This window comes from Panthera pardus, unplaced genomic scaffold (assembly GCF_024362965.1).
Source record: "Panthera pardus isolate Hobbes unplaced genomic scaffold, ASM2436296v1 HiC_scaffold_2, whole genome shotgun sequence".
Classification (NCBI taxonomy): Eukaryota; Metazoa; Chordata; class Mammalia; order Carnivora; family Felidae; genus Panthera; species Panthera pardus.
The window spans coordinates 109,932,026-109,950,197 of NW_026526765.1; the positions used below are offsets into that span (position 1 = coordinate 109,932,026).

The 18,172-nt window shown below is 38.7% G+C and overlaps 1 long non-coding RNA gene across 9 annotated transcripts in view; it reads right to left on the reverse strand.

Moving 5' to 3' along the window:
* LOC109246371 (uncharacterized) overlaps window positions 1–18,172 on the reverse strand; it is a 109,175-nt gene that overhangs the window by 85,005 nt on the left and 5,998 nt on the right. For 8 of the 9 annotated variants that reach the window (XR_008423852.1, XR_008423849.1, XR_008423850.1 and 5 more), the window contains exon 2: window positions 4,436–4,551. This is a non-coding gene — a long non-coding RNA (uncharacterized LOC109246371). The remainder of the gene's footprint in view (window positions 1–4,435; window positions 4,552–18,172) is intronic. The other variant, XR_008423846.1, reaches the window with a different exon arrangement.

Below are 18,172 nucleotides of genomic sequence, written 5' to 3' on the forward strand. Positions count from 1 at the left end.
ATTGTCAATTTTTTTTTAAATCTCCAAGATTTAAATCTTTTTTAAATCTCCAAGTGAAAGCCACTTTCGCTTGACTCAAGGAGCACTTTAAGGAGGCCTGTCTCCATATACCAAGAGAAAGCCACATGGTAAAAATGAAATTTCTACGGTGATTGCTACCTGCTATGGTCTGAATGGTTGTGTCCCCCCCTACATTTTTGAAAGCTTAACCCCTAAGAGGATGGTATTGGGGGGTAAGGCCTTTTGGAGGTGGTGAGGTCATAAGAGTGGAACTGCATGAGTGGGATTAGTGCCCTATGAGAGACCCACTTTTCTGACATGTGAGGTTATAGCAAAAAGAAAATTGTTTATGAACTAGGAAGCAGGCCCTCACCAGACAGTGAATCTGCCAGAGCCTTGATCTTGGACTTCCCAGCTTTGAGAACTGTGAGGAATAAATCTCTGTTGTTTATAAGCCACCCAGTTTATGATATTTTGTTATAGTAACCTGAACAGACTAAGACACTAACACATTGGTTCTTTCTATAAGCATGGAAAACACATTAAAGGGAATTGTGTCCTGTGAGAGGTGAATCTATAAAAAAGCTGGGCATCAAGTCATAAACCTACCACAGAAAAACAAAATAAAATGGGAAACGCAGAAGAGCACTTTCCTTTTGTGTGCCCAAGGGATCAGTGACTTATTCTTCGTGCAAAGTACTACACATCTTGGAAGCAAATAGTTTAAATAAGGTAATAATATATTTAAGAACACCTTTTGAAAGTTACAATCCCTAAGGAAGACAAAAGAATCTTTTCATTGCAAAGAAGAATTCAAACACATTTGTTATAGCAGAGCAGCAAAATGAATTGTGGTGTGGGTAGCATGCTGAATTCTCAAGAAAGTGTTTCTCCCAGCCTGATCCTGGATAAGTAATTTTTAAATTAAAGTGCCTTTTCCTCAATACTCGGAATAGTTTTTAGAAGTGTTTGTGTTAACTGCATTAGCCCAATGGTCACTTCATATAAACAGGAACAAGACTTCAGCTAACCAAGGATAGAATGACAAACATTATTTTGACTGTTCCACTGAAGCTCTGGAATGGAACCCAAAAAAAACAGGAAGATACTGATATCAATTTACCATGATGGGACCTTACTGGTGAAATCAGAAGAAGCCCTAAAATACATATGCTCTGAAGCACAGGACTATCAGAAGTGATACCCTTGCATCTTACTGTATTGTTTGAAAGGCAAACAAAGGCCCATTTTATAACTTTTTTAAAAAACCTCAGAAATATGCTAATATGAGTTGTACTTAGGACAAGGATGAATGCAGTAAGTAAGACAAATTATGGAGAAAGCAGATTACTGCGTTGACTCATCCAAACTATTATTTTCTGTTTCAGGAAAGAGTCTTTCGAAACAGAAAAAGTTTTAAGCTAAACCAACCTACTCCTGTCTCCTTTTTAGGGGCCTGTCCCTTGCAAATTATACCTATTTATACAAATAATTTTATGCCAAAGAGGAAATATATATTTAGCGGGGACTTAACATCTTTTTAGCAGTGCCATGGTCTTCATGAAGAAAATAAAAGAAATGTAAGATACATTCTCTGCTCTGTTTCATCCTGTTAATTTTAGAATTCTAGAAATAATACTAGAGGTAGTTTGAAAACTAAAATGTTTTATTTTCTTGATGAAACATACTTATAGATACAAATCTTAAACAAAAGGTGAAATCCTGGATATTCTATTTTTTCTTTATCTGGATGAAGTGGCCATCTCTATGTCTAGATAGCACCTACCACCTTAAAATAACCAAAATAATGTTTTTTCCCCCTTCATTAAATTACTGGCTCACTAAATTTGCTTCCAGAAAAAGATAGTTTCATTGTCCACTGTCACATCACTAATATTTATTAACCAGAACGATGTCCAACAGAAATACATGTCCACATGCACCAGGAGATAGCACAGAATAGTCATAGCAATATTATCTGGTGGGTACAAAGTGCAAGCAGTCCAGACATCCAACACAAAAGAATGGATAAGTAAACTGGTCCATTTACACAACAGAATACTACAAAGCAATGAAAATGAACAAACTGACAGCTACATTCAATCACATGGATGACAAATGGAAGAAGCAAGACTAAAGAATATATCAAGTATGATTTCATTTATAAAAAGTTGCCAAACATACAGTGCTAAACTGTACAGATGTATCTGGTGCATATGGCTGCACACTCAGGTGGTAAGACTATAAAGAAAAGCAAAGAAATGATTGCCTACAAAGTAAAGCTAGAGCTATCTCAGAGAAGAAAGGACAAGTGTGGGGAGAAGGTTGTGGTTGTCAAGGGACCCACAGGGCTTTTGGCATGCTGGTCAAATTTTTCCACATATTTTTTCTTCAACCATGGGTGGCAGTTACAAGGGGTGTTCATTCTTACAACTATTTGTAAACTGCAGACGTCATGTTTATTTATTTTGAGAGAGAAAGAGAGGGAGAGCATGAGTGGGGAGAGAGGCAGAGAGAGAGGGAGAGAGAGAATCTCCACTGACAGTGTGGAGCCTGATGAAGGGTTTGATCTCACAAACCATGAGATCATGATCTGAGCCAGAAACAAGAGTTGGATGCTCAACCGACTGAGCCACCCAGGTGCCCTACTGTTATCACTTTAAGAATATTACACTTCACGGTAAAATACTTCCAAAAAAACCCATGGGTTACTTTGCTAAATATTAACTACATATAATATATACATATATGTGTGTGTATAATATACACACTTTAAAACCTATTGGTTACAAGGGAAAAAAAGCACCGTGATTCAGTACAGACTTTTCTTGTTCCTCTTCTGCTGAGCGAGTATCAAAAGCTCAAATGAGTTTAAAAAATGGAAGAGATAAGGGTTTAGAAGTTCACTAAAGAATACTATTCCCTGTCATGAATGTTATTTGAAAATATGAAAGATTTATGTGACTTTTTGGCTGATGGTGGAATTGCATGTATATATTCTTAGTCTCTCCTTTGTTTATTGATAGAACTTGCTGATACAACTATGCAGAAGCAGTACTTGAGAAAAAACGGAGCATCATTATGTCCTTACAGCTGTGACACAGAAGCAGCTTTACTTTGATGTTACACCTAATGGCTTACTCTTAAGTTTTCCTGCTTCCACCAGTAATGTTGATTCTAATCTTAGAATGGCTGCTTCCTCGGAACACACACACACACACACACACACACACACACACACACACACACACACACTGAACTAACCCAGCCATGTCCACTTATAAGTTATTTCACCAGAGTTAGGCCAAAATCAACCCATGCTCCTGAATTAGTTGGGTAATAGCTATTGTGTTACCTTTCAATCTATGTTACCTATGTTTAATCTATGTTACCTATGACATCTAAATACTGGTGATATGATATCCTCAAAGCCTCTTTCAGCACTGATCCCATTACAAATCTTGGTTAACAGAGTGACATTATCAAACTCTGACATATCATACAAGAAAGAAAATGGGTTGACCAATTGCCCACCTCTATGCTCCAGAATGTATTTACTGAAAGGAACACAGAAAAATCTATATGGCAACTTTATTCTCCCAACTGGGATCATTGTTATTCGATAGTTCTTGGGGAGGTCAAAATCAGTTTTACATTTAAGAATACCTGAATCTGATCTGTGGTCTTAGAAGATAAATTTCATTTTTCAAAGTCAATACCACCAAGAATGTTGTAGTAGAAACAACACAGAAGACAATGCAGGTTACTCTTGATCTAGCAAAGGTTTATCCACAGCGTAGCTTTCTTAAAGCAAATGATGATCCAGTGTTTGGTAAAATAACCAACAATACTGCTTAAGTCACATGTGGTCAACAGTCTGTCTACTTAATCTAACACTCAAAATCAGTGCCTTAAAGGCAAAATAATTATTTGTCTCTCTTTCTCCTGGCAAAAATAAACACTGAAGGAAAATGGGCATTTCTTTTTAAGCAATCTTAGAATGAAGTTGCATTATTCTACCTAAGTACTATCTACATTCTAGCTCATTACATGGCTCAAAAATAGTATGGGTCAAAGGATATTTCCCCAAATATAACTATATACTGTAAGAACATTATATAAGAGTTGTAGGCCATAACTCCTGTTTCCCAACATCACTATTATTGTTGATGGGTGACAGTGAATTAGGGTTCCCCAAAACATCACTCACCAACAAATATAAATTCTAAGACTTATTTCAAAGTCAAATTTCACTGTGTTGGGTTTAGTTACCATTTGGGTCATCTATACCATGACTGCCCTCACTTACAATGAAATAAAAACTGACAATACAGAATGTAATTTTTCTTAATGGAGAAGAAAATATGTTCTAGGACAAAATGTAAACTTCATATATGAAGAAAGTGTTTTAACAGAGGAGGGATAACAGTATTACCTTCCATTTGTGAGTAACTGGAATTCAAACCCAGGCCTTCTGATTTCCCTGCTGATGTGCTTTCAAGACAACGCAGGGATCCTTAGCTTTCTCCATAATGACTTATCCCAAGTCTTCTGGTGAAAAAAAGTGATTGTAGAAAAGTAACTGCAACATCTCAGTCTTTTGTTTTTAATGACAAACATGTGTTCTCATTTGTTTCTACCACCTCTCCCAAGCGATCACTTCTAGAATAAAACATGAGGGAAAGAAACCATGCATTTTCTAGGCTAACTTTTTCCCTGAGGATTTTCCCCTGACATCTGAGGAATTAGAAGATCACAGCCATAGGCCTTCTTTCCCCACTGCTCAGCAGTAGTCAGTGACCAAGCAGCCAAGATCACCAAAGCAAGAACAGGATCTAGAGACTGAATATTACAGACAATTTTAATTGAACACTAGACCAGAAATTAAGTATAAATGGTTTCTAAATCAAATATGGTTTAAAATTAATTAAATACTTATTGCAAGAAGCTTACTTGTTAATTCATTAAAGTCAAGATCACACTTACTCAGATAATTTTAACTATCCAACAGCTTCAATTGCAATTTTACTTCCTTTAATTAATCTCTCTCAAGATACATATAGGCATACAGCACAACCATTATTTTATTGGGTTACAATATTGCTTTAAAATTTTATAGGCCAGCATGGTGATTTTTGTACAATTGCTGGAGTTCTGAGTTTTGATAAAGGGTGTCAACCATGTAAATTCACCACCAATGAGTAAAGAGTTGTTGGTATATTTAAAATTAAGCTTCCCTCAGTTTTTGGACAGCCAGTGATTGTTTATATAAATAAGTAATGTGCTGTGTATATGCAGAAAATAAAATTTTATTTATTTTTAACGTTTATTTATTTTTGAGACAGAGAGAGACACAGCATGAATGGGGGAGGGGCAGAGGGAGAGGGAGACACAGAATCGGAAGCAGGCTACCGGCTCTGAGCCATCAGCCCAGAGCCCGAGGTGGGGCTCGAACTCACGGACCGGGAGATCGTGACCTGAGCTGAAGTCAGATGCTTAACCGACTGAGCCACCCAGGCGCCCCAGAAAATAAAATTTTAAATGCTTATCTTTGTGTCAAACTGTTTCTTTAAGCAAGGAAAATAGACAACTCTCAGTCAATGCATACCCACTCTGGGTTAAGTATTTTCAAGTTGACTAACTTAAAGAAGGAATTCTAAAACAATCACCGAAAGCATGAAAAAAAATGTCACTCCAGTGGACCAGAGTTTCATTAAACTAGCTGTGTAAGAAGATTTGTGTCTGAAAATGGAACAGAAAAATCTGAGACATAAAGCTTATGCTATCAGGTAAAATTGCACCAAATAAAAATAACTTAAAGAAATTACAATCATGTATTTCATATCCATCTGTGGTTTTTAATCAGCTAATTGTTGCCTTTCAATGATTGAATTCCCTCACATTCGGTCCCCCTGTTTAAGGTTCAAAGTTGACAAAATTGATAGAGAACTTGGAAAGCAGAGAATCTCCCACCAACGGCTAGGAGAGAAGTCCAGGAAGAAGCCACAGCTGTGTTTCCTTGCAATCACGAGGTAACAGCTGTCTAAATCAGTGATTCCCAAGCTTGTCTGCACATTGGAGTTACCTGGGGAGTCAAAACACTACTGATGCCCGTATCCCATTACTAAAAAGTGTGATGGAACTGATCTGGGTGTGGCTTGGGCTTTGAGATTTTAAAGAGACTTCTAGTAATTCTAACATGTAGACAAATTTGGGGGAAAATGGTATATATTCTTTTATATTTCTATCTTAAAATTTTTTGACTAATTAGGTTCATGTCTTTTTTAGCGTACTTTCTATATCAGTCTCAGGCCATTTGGGGAAATCTACCGAAGTACAACTTGATGTGGCATATCCCAACTGTATATCCATGGAGGTAAACCAAGACCCTAAAGCAAAAGTATAACATAATGGAATTACTCATTATTGTCAAAAGGAAAATAGAAGCAGGAAAAATAAAGGCATGAATAACCAAAATTTCATAAATTATTTCTTCATGACAATAATTACTAGTGTATGGATTTTTTTTTTTCAAATCCAAGGCCTAGAAACTTTGTTTGCCATTCTAAAATCAGACAGAAGTGGGGCGCCTGGGTGGCTCAATCGGTTAAGCGTCCGACTTCAGCTCAGGTCACGATCTCACAGTCCGTGAGTTTGAGCCCCGCGTCGGGCTCTGGGCTGATGGCTCAGAGCCTGGAGCCTGCTTCCGATTCTGTGTCTCCCTCTCTCTCTGCCCCTCCCCCGTTCATGCTCTGTCTCTCTCTGTCTCAAAAGTAAATTTAAAAAAAACGTTAAAAAATTTTAAAATAAAATAAAATCAGACAGAAGAATTACAGAACACTGCCTACAAAAATCTGGCTTTAAGTGATGATCTGGATTTGTATGACCTATTCGAGCTTTCCACTTTATCAGATGGAAAGGGGCAGCTGCTGGAAAAAAGAAGAGGAATAAGGAATTGGATCTTACACATGAATAAACCTGTGGAGATACTAAGTTCATTAATGTTCTTGTTGGCAGGAATCAAAATGGCTTAGAGGCAGCCAAGCTGAATTACAGGTTTGATTTACTTAAGAGATACACGTTATGCAGACATCAGCATTTTTTTTTTACACCAGCCCCAAGGCAGGTTTGATGATGAGACAAAGTACAACCCTTTCTTTCGCAGGAAGATTCACTTGTATTTCCCTGTGGCTTCTCTGCTTCCTGGGAGGTGGAGGTGAGTGGGGGGAGGTGGTAATGAGTTGTCTAGACTAGAGAAGAAAGAATTTAGTTTTAAAAGTTCAAAAGTGTCAGGGATTCAAAATAACAACATGTAACTTCGCTCTGAAATACACGGGGTTACAGGTTTTACACAGACTGAGGTGCTGAGCCAAATGTACTGCTCCTTTGAATTAAAACAAATGACCAATATGGTCAACTAATATTTGACAAGGAGTCGAGAATACTCAACAGAGAAAAGACAGTCTTTTCAATGAAAGTACTGGACAAGTGGATATTCAAATGTAAAAGAATGAAACTGGACCCATATCATAGAGCACTCAAAAAAATTAACTTAAAATGGATTAGACTTAAATGTGAAACCCTCAGCAGGGGCAGCTAGGAAACTAGTTGAAACTCCTAGAAGAAAACATAGGAATAAAGCATCTTTTTTTGTTTAATGTTTTCATTTATTTTGAAAGAGAGTATGCACACAGGGAGTGGGGAATAGAGGATCCAAAGTCAATCAGGCTCTGTGCTGACAGCACAGAGCCCTACGGGGGGCTCAAATTCACAAACTGCGAGATCGTGACCTGAGTGGACATCGGATGTTTAATCGACTGAGCCACCCAGGTGCCCCAGGAATAAAGTATCTTGACATGGATTTTGGTAATGATATTTTTGAATATGACACCTAAAGCACAAGTGACAAAATAAAAAATAGACAAGTGGGACTACATCAAATCAAAAAGCTACTGCACAGCCAAAGAAACTGTTGATAAAGTGAAAAGACAACCTACGGAATGGGAAAAAAAATTTGCAAACCATGTATCTGATAAAGGGTTAATACCCAAGATACACAAAAATCTCATATAACTCAATAGCAAAAAACCTCCCAAATAAACTAAAAAATGGGCAAAGAACCAGAATAGACATTTCATCAAAGAAGATATACCAAAGGCCAATGGGTACATGAAAAGATGGTCAACATCACTTGTCATTAAGGAAATGCAAATAAAACCACAATGAAGTATCACCTCATGCCTGTTAGAATGGCCATCATCAAAAAATAAAGAGGTAACAAAAGCTGCCGTGGATGTGGAAAAAAAAGGAACCCATGTGCACTGTTGATAAGATTGTTAGGTGGTACAGCCACTAGGGAAAATGATACGGAGGCTCCTCAAAAAAAGTAAAAAATAGAACCCCAACACCCATCGGTTTCCCTTTTGAGAATATAAGAACAAAAGAACAAAAGAAACAAAAGAAGAAAGAAACAAAAACACAAACTCAAAAAGATAGCTTCTCCCCCATGTTCACAGCAGCATTATGTACAATAGCCAAGACATGGAAACAATCAATAGATGAATGGATAAAGAAGCTGTAGTATATACATACAATGGAATATTATTCAGCCATAAAAAGTGGAGATTCTACCAGTTTTGTGACAACATGGATAGTCCTTGAAGGCATTATGCTAAATGAAATTAAGTCAGAGAAAGATAAATACTGTATGATCTCAACTTGTAGGTGGAATCTAAAAAAGAAAGAAAGATGGGTGAGAGGGAGGGAGAGTGGGTGATGGGCATTGAGGAGGGCACCTGTTGGGATGAGCACTGGCTGTTGTATGGAAACCAATTTGACAATCAATTTCGTATTTAAAAAAGTTGTTTCAAAATAAAATTTAAAAAAAAAAGAAAAAAGAAAGAAAAAAACATGGAAAAGATCAGACTTGTGGTTACCAGATGCAGAGTAGGGGGAGGGGAAAGTGGAGGAAGGTACAAACTTCCAGTTATAAGATAAATAAATACTAGAGATGCAATGTACAACATTGTGACTGTAGCTAACACTGCTGTATGAAAAATAAAAAGGTTTTTGAGAGTATATCCTGTGAGTTCTCATCATGAGAAAATTTTTAACTTCTTTCTTTCTTTTTATTGTATCTATAGAAGATGGACATTAGCTGACCCTATTGTCATAATCAAGTCACAAAATATGTAAATCAAACCAACTTCTGTATGTCTTAAACTTACACAGTGATGTAGGTCAATTATTTCTCAATAAAACTGGGAAAAAAGTGACCATAATGAGGATGTGGGATGCCACTATTCAAACCCTTTCCACTTCAGGGCACAATGCAATCTGATGTCAGTTCAAAATTATAATAGTTGGGCAAACCAAGGCATTACTACCCTAAGGAGGAAGAGGGGCAAAGGCACCTAAGGAGAAGAGTGTGGTGTGAGTGAACTGTAGTCAGTGGACAAAAATAGTGAAACACAGATTATGCAGTACAATTTTAAAGGTTTCTTTGCTTTAGTGAAATTCTCAAGATCATTCTTGTCTTAGTAAGAGCTGACTGAACCAAAACACATGGAGACCAAACAGAAGCTATGCTCTCAATTATTTCAAAATACACGAAAATCATCCCCAGGATGTGCTCTTTTGGCAAGTCACATGGCAATTTGCTTTTCATTTCTAGTGCCAACTGCAACCAGTTGTTTCTTCTGAAGCTTTAAACTTAGATCTAACTCTGAACTGTTCATTTCCTTCTGTGTTCTGCTTTTGCTTCCCCCATATCTGTTGCCAAAGTTACAGTCTACCACCCACACAATTGCCAAGCCAGAACCCAGGAGTCATCATGGGCCCCTCCCTTTGCATTTCAGTGCATGTTTCCAGTCTTATATGCTATATATCCTGGTTAGCAAATTAATCCCCTCCCTTCCCTTCGTCCCTTCTGCTACCGCTGCAGGTCATGTCATCATCCTAACTGGTCTCCATATCCCTAATTTAGAGTTCTGTCAACACTCCCCCTACCCTTCTGGATTTATCCTGCCCTATTAGTCAAATATGAACATACCACAGCCCTGCTTATTCTCTAAAAACTTTGAGCCTTTACTCTTGTACTCTTTTGCCTGCAATGTTTATTTCTCCATGATTCTTTTAAAGACTTTATTTTTAAGTACTCTACACACAATGAGATCACACCTCTGAGATCAAGAGCCACATGCTCCACGACTGAGCAAGCCAGGTGCCCCCATTCTTCCATTTCTGATTCTAGGTCACTAGAATGTAAAAACATTTAGCTCCAGAATAACTTGCTGTCAAAACTTTTCTGACTTTATCACTGCTGTTAGGTGTTTCCTCTTCTGTGTTTGTATTATCTTGTATATAACTTTATTGGAACATTTGCTACACTGTTGTCATTGTTTACCTGTTTGTCTTCTCTTCCGACTTATAAATGAAAAGTGAGCTCCAGTTCCCAATGTTACAGCTTGTACAGCTGGCACCCAGAGGGGGCTTCACTAAGTCAATTTATACTGAATCTGTGATTCTTCATCTACTCACTGGAATTACTTAGGGAACCTTTAAAAATACTGAGGCCTGGACCCATCCCAGACCAATTCAAATTGAATTTCTAGGAGTGAAGCCCAGGCATTTGAAGTTTTTTTTTTTTTTAAACTCCTCAGGTGATTTTAATGTTAGTGGTTGAAAACCACTGCACTAAATCATTGGTCTGGAAATGCTAGTTAAAGCTTTACTAGAAAACACAAAGTTTGAGGGTCTTTTGTGATTTATTTTTTTAAAGGACATTGTATTAGTTACTTCTGGCTGAGTAATAAATGACCCTAACATTTAGCAACTAAAACAATCAACACTTATTATCGCACAGTTTCTTGTGGTCAGGTATATCTGGCACAGTGGCACCCAGGGTTTTTTCGTAAGACTGCTTTCATGGTGTTAGCTGGGACCGTCATCGTCAAGTCTTGACAGAGAGGAAGAGCTTGTAGTCAAGGTCATGCACAGTTATGGTAAGATTCAGTTCTTCAATGACAGTTAGTAAAAGACTTCCTTAATATCCCTGCCTCTTCGTGCCGCACCACACAATATGGCAACTGGCTTCCATTAAAGAGAGTGAGAAAGCAAGAGAGGGTGAGCAAGATGGAAGCCAGAATCTTTCTGTAACCTAACCTTGGAAATGTCATCCCATTGTTTTACCATATTCTGTTAATCAAAAGCATGTCATTAGATTTAGCTAAACTAAACAGAAGCGAATAAAACAAAGGAATGGATATAAGCAAGTGGGTATCATTGCGAGCTATCTTTAAAGCTGCCTACCACAGATGTTTAATGATACTTGACTTAAAAATTAACCTATTTTATAGGAATCTGAACCAGATTGTCTTCAACTTAGGATACGCATGTCATTGGTCTTCTTGTAAAACTGATCGAGATGAACCAAAAATAAACTGACAGGTGTACTCTTTAATAAATTTATATTTTTTCTTTCATTATCTAAGGGTAGATGCATTAGCTTAATGCATTTAATGCCTTTTAAACAAGATAATGTCAAGGGAAGTCAGTTTGCATAACAGCCTTCACAAGGCCTTATGAATTAGGTCAATGTGCTTTTCCAAGATTAAAAATGCCCCTTTCTTTTCCTAAGTTATTCAAGTTCACAGAAAACAGGATACTTTGAGGATTTAACATGTAATTTCTTTTTAGTGAAGGGCAGTTAACAGTAAATCTAAAGGTATAATACCAAGCAAAACAGGCAAATTAACATACTGACATTAAGCTGAAGAGAGTAATAAACTTTAAGTTTACCTCTCATTTTAGAGGAAAAAAGGTAATGTACTGCACAACACTGATTACTGATCTTAATAACCAAGATTTAAGCTTTCCTCAGAGAGATACTATCATTACAGAAGAATCCATTTGTCTTTAGACTGCTTACCATTCAATGCTAAGGTGGAAAGTTGAAACTGCTTAATAATATTTAGCAAAACCATACAAAGTACTAAAAACAAAAAGAAACTGGTGTCAAAGCACAAATGATCTGCATACTTGGAAGTCTGATGTTGACAGCACATTTACACAAAATCCTAAACTTGGTTTATATCACCTTGTACCTCACCCCCAGGTTTTGGTGTAGAATGCTAGCCTCCAGATTAAGAGTACTGCATTTAATAACACCTTTTTCCTTCAGTCATCTCCTAAATATTTGCTTTAAACTATTAGATCATAAACCCTGATGTGATTTTTAAAAAGGATATAATTGTAATACAGTGTTATAAAGACGTCACTGAGAAACTGTGCTTTGTGCATGGGCAGGAAAAGCTTAAGAACCATCTATTATAATTTGCTTTTTTTTTTTTTAAGTTTATTCATTTTGAGAGGGAGGGAGAGAGAGAGAGAGGGAGGGAGAGAGAGAGAGAGAGAGAGATATCATGCGTGGGGGAGGGGCAGAGAGACAGAAGGAGACAGAGAATCCCAAGCAGGCTCCTCACTGTCACTGGAGAGCCTGATGTGGGGCTCAAGCTCACAAACCTGTGAGATCAAGACCTGGGCCAAAATCAAGAGTCAGACACTTCACCTACTGAGCCACCCAGGCACCCCTGCAGTTTGCTTTTAAAAAAGATTAGACTGCACCTTCGACGGTGAAATCTGTCCTTTCCTTCAGCTGAGGCACCAATTCTTAGTGCCATGATTATACTTACTAAGACCTAGGAAGTAAAGCCATGATCAACTACTATTACCCAACAGAAACATTTCTGTGTCACCTATTATGTGAGTTACAGCAGACATGAAGTTTGAAGCTACTAACCTGGACTGTTGAAGCTCTGTAGCCCTTTAACAAACCCCCCTGAGCCATCCAGTTCTCCTGACCTAGACACACTTATTTGGGGCTTTAGTTTGAATTCATTAACCTTACTTATGAGATGGCTTTTCAGCTGCCAAACTGAGGGGTTGTAAACAGATAGGTCACCTAAAAACCTGTAAATTTTCTTTTCAAGATACTATGAATTAGCAATTCTAGAACTACCTTCTGTGTACTTCAGCCTTGAGTAAATGAGTAAAATTATACTTTAAAGGTAATGGCAACCAGAATTGTTTTTGTTAAGGGAATTACAAATAAGGAAAAGGGGAAGAATAGAAAGGAGTGATAGACTGCAGTTGAAGGCAACAAAACAAACTCATGGTTTTTAACAGGTATAAATACAGCCATTTGTATATGTACGTATCTGCTAAGAGGGACCACAAGCAATGACACAGCAGCAGCATGAGCAAACCCAGCACTCAGATCTTGGTTCCTGAATACCATTTTCCATGAAAAGAAAGCAGGGCTCCTTGCAAAAATGGCTGATTCCAGGGCTAGGTCAGGGAAAGTAGAAGATGAACCTGGAATATTTGACTGTATCAAAAAGCACAAAAGGACTCAAACTATGTTGAGTACATGACACATCTGGGGCTTCTAACACACAAAGGGAAAGTTTTGGAGTTCCAGTGGGCAAATGTGGGGCAATTACATCAAAATAATGGTAGTAATGGATTTAATCTGTTAACCAAGAATCCACAAGTCCATCTGCTAAAAATAAATAAATGAACAGAGAAAAACACTTCCTTTTATTATAGTGTCAACTAATAAACATAGATAGAATGATGGACTTAGAAAATCAGTCATTCATTCCAATAGGGACTTGGAGGAGGGGCAGGTTTAACTATTTCATGGCCAGGCATTGCCTTTACAGAACCCAGTGAGACATGACTAGAGCTGTTTGTCAATAGCTCTACAATTAACTGCTGCAGATGTCATGACCTTACTCCAGAATCCCAGGGGCCTGTATTATGATTTCCCAACTGGACTTGCCATATTCCACACTGCATTGTCTCCCACCACTGACACCACTAAGGTCTGCTTGATCACATGCTGCAAGTGTCTGTCAGGGCTGCTTGCACTGAAGCTTGAAACTGTTGCAGGAAACTTTCCTGCCCTGGCCCCATTCAAAATTGGCAGCCTTCCATATTTCTTGGTAGAAGAGCCACGGTATTATTCCTAGTTGTAGAATGCTTGGTCTCCAGAAGGAAAAGAGGCCTACAAAATCTTTTACCTCTTTGCTGTAGGGGCTGCAAGAGGCAGCAATTTTTCACTTTGGAGTAGATATACTGTATTCCCCCAATGGTTAAACCTTTGCTAAAGTGACTGGTCTCTCAATCTTCTTAGTGTTTATCTCCCATCCTCTGGGGTACACGTATCTTACTGATATGTTCAGCTTAGTAGCCACCTCTTGCAAATTTGCCCAACCACGTGATGTTCAGTAAAATGGACCAGTGTACTGTCATGAGGTTATTTAGGTGGTCCATATGTCTTTATTATATTATGACTGAGGATGGGAGAGTTAACACAGCCATGAGGAAAAACTCAGTCTAAATGAAAAGTGTTACTGTTCTTTGTTAAGGTGAACTGTTTCTGATTCTTTTCTCTAATTGGATTGGAAAAAAACACAGTGCCAAATCATTGACACACCATGTATCTGAGGCCTTACTAATCTGTTCTAGCAATGAGTCCAGCATAGAACAGCAGCTGTGCTGAGTTATTACTTGGTTAACTCAGCAGTAGTCCATAGTAACTCTCCAGGATCTATCCAGTTTATTTAGGGGCTGGACTGTTACATTAAAGAAAGAGAATTGGGACCAGCACTCCCATATCTTTTAGGTCTTAAATGTTGGCATTCATCTTCATTATTCCCCCCAAATACAATATTGAGCCTGATTTACTATCTTGATGAGAGGGATGGGCGGGGGGGGGGGGGTAGTTTCAGAAGGTTCCATTTGGCAATCCCCACTAGAACTCCTACTCCACAGACCAGGGATCCAATGTGGCAGTTACTTCAATTGCCACATAAATACTTGTTATGCACTTGAAGCCCACTGTGAGACTAAGTTTAGGCAGTACCCCTAGTCTGGTAGGTGCCCATTATAACAGGAAGGCTGTGATGTTGCTTTAAATCTGCAGATGCCGACATCAGCTCAAATCCTATGACCAAAAGTCCTCAAGACACCTGATTATTCCTCTTTCCCTGGTGTAGAGTCACTCAGATAGCCATAAAGCCTTTTTGGAGAAATGTCATGTATTTACGTAGTTTCCATGGTGTGGTAGGGTTCTTCTTTGGGACCTATCCACCTATTCTGTTCTAGATCTAAAAATTGTTTCAGGTCTGGGAACTAAGCAAGGGATCATGACTTTTTATTGCTGTCACTGCCCTCGGCCTCCTGTTCATCCATTCTTGCTTTTTAGGGTATGTTAATCAGCACTCTCAAGCACTGCCCATCTATTTTGTCCCTAGGGAGACTAGGCTGTTTTAGCTGACTCTAGAACTCCTTGTGGGTCAAGCTCCTTTGGATCTAAGAATGGCCTTATGATAACTGTGACCTTTTAGCTTCTGGCAGTTAAGCAACACCAACGGGTTCATTACTTCAGGGCTCATTATTCCCATGGACATTAATGAGTCAGCTCTGTGGCTGCTTCTCTTACCTTTATGCCAGGCCAGCAGAGGAGAGCTACCACCAAACTTCTTAGTGATGCTGATGATGCCTCTCTCACCAGTGCTCTCCTCATGGGCTTGGGTGAATGGTCCTCTCATGGAGTACAAGCCACCAGTAGATCTTCTGACCTTATGCAATGTATCCATTCCAGCATGCCCATTTGCTCAGCCTCTTTATTCCTTCCTACACAGGCTGCCAGTGCAACTCAGACATTTTTCACTTTGCTGAGAGTTAACCCAGTTATTGACTTGGTTACTGGTTAGTTAGTCACTTGGCAGCCAAGAAAGGAGAAAGTGGGGAGAGGAGGAGGGCTATTGCCTTATGGCCAAGAGGCTTTTGTAGTATCTCCAGTAGAGCAAACAAGCTAGTTCTTACTAGAGAAGGGCTACCTTGCAAGCCCTAAGGTTCGAAAGGGAAGAGCAGGGGCATCTATCAGGATGACACCATCCTATGCTTAGGATTCTAGATTTTCCCACCTTCACATTAACAGAACCAGGATACCTAAATACCAGGTTACCTAAATGCTCAAATACCTCTGGAGCTCTGTGACTCCAACAAATGGCTAGCTCTTCAGCAAGTGGTTCAACAGACTCTGTCCTTCTACAGGCGATAAAGACTATCACAGGGGCCCTCCAGATCTGACATTTAGGTACTCATGGTTTCTTAACAGCTATTTCTATTTTCCTTCTGTAGTGCTACTATACAATTTTACAGTAATCAGCCAACTCTGTTGTCTTTGTAGATGCTATTCCTCCCATATTTTTCAAATTGTCCCATATCAACAATGGTGAAATCTTTAGTAATTAATCTGTAGCCTTATGCCAGAAGCTCATTGCCAATCAGGGTGGCACCTTCAGGCCAGGAGATGGATGAGCCATTTCCAAATGTCAATTTTACCATCCCAGCAGCGAAGATGTTATTAAATGTGTAAGATTTTTATTGGGTAAATATCTATGAGAGATAATCGGGAGGGGGGGGGAGCCAGGAAGACTGGGTGAAGTGTCACATCAAGATGCAAGTCTGACTCTAAGTGAAAGAGAGAGGGAAGGAAGAGTGAGTGGAAGGGTTCTAGAGGGCCATGTTGCCTAAAGAAGGCTTGGCAAAGTGATGGGAGAGTCCTTGTGTCCCTGTTGGCCATCAGAGGAGGCTGTGTCTCCCCAAAATGGGCCTTAGTATCTCTGCCATGCTCAGTCATTGAGCTGTGAAAGAAGTAAGGTCTTGGCACAAATACAGTGATGGATTTCAGAGCATAGCAGCTGGGATCCTTGGTCACTTAAACTCCTTGCAGTGGGGGTCTGTGAGGTGCATTCTCATAGTAGCCTCATGATCCTAACAAGAGGAAGAGCTGGAATTCAAATTAGGTAGTTTGGTTCCAGAGTCTGTACTGCAACCAGTACCCTAAGAAGGTATCTCTTAGAACTGCAGAGGTCTGAAATAAATGGTCCTCTATCATGCTGGAAGATTTATATGGCAGGCTGGAACAGACTGGTAAGAATCATGAGGCTTCCTCTAAAGAGTCTATACTTCAGGGGCACCTGGATGGCTTAGTCAGTTGAGTGACTGACTTTGGCTCAGGTCACGATCTCATAGCTCATGAGTTTGAGCCCTGTGTCGGGCTCTGTGCTGACAGCTCAGAGCCTGGAGCCTGCTTCAGATTCTGTGTCTCCTCTCTCTGTCCCTCCCCCGCTCATGCTCGTGCTCTCTCTCTCTCAAAAATAAACATTAAAAAAAAAAAATCAAAAAAGAAAAAGAGTTTGTACATCTTTCTACATATATAGAGTGGGGGGGAGGGGCACATCACAGATTAATGTATACAAATATATTCTGCATGCGTTGCATACACACATGAATAATTTATAGACCCATATGCAGCTTTAGTTTCCCATGGTATAAAAAGGTTAGCCGACTTGAAAAGAGCTGCAACAGTGATTCCTGGCCTGCCTATACAATAAGATGTATCATCCTGTATATGTGGTAAGATGGTCAAAAAGTGCTGACAAATCATTCATACCTTCCAGGATGTAAAAATCTGGGGGAAATATGGACTCAGATAAATCCACTTTCCATTACTTGGTATAAGACCTTACTGTGGTATAAGGCAATCAAAAATTCATTTAATTTTTACTACTTTATTGCTAGTATTGAAAATTATCTCCTACCATCTTTACGCAAAGGCACTCTTTCCACTTATACTGTGTGTCAAATAGGCATTTACAGGCTAAATGAATGTAACCACTATTTATAACATAATTCCCTGGGAATCTGTGTAAGCTCCAACAATCAATTTATAGATGGTTTCTATAGACTACAACCTTCTCTAAAGAGGATACCACACAATTATTCATTAACTAGTTAGTGTTGCAAAAAACAAGTATTCTTAATTCTATTTTATGGACATGGGAACCCAGGCAGAGAAATAGTAAATGATTTTTTTGCTCCACATCATGAATTCAAATATGAACCTAGAACTAGAGACTAAATCAGAATCTTATACACCTATAGTCATTAATAATACAAAATCTACAACTGCAGTATAGTCCTGCAATAGAATATTAAAATTGAGAGATGAAAAAAATCTCAAGAGAATATGGGTCCAAACTTTTTTTTTTTAAACTTTTACTTTTTTTTTTTAATGCCTACTTATTTTTGAGAG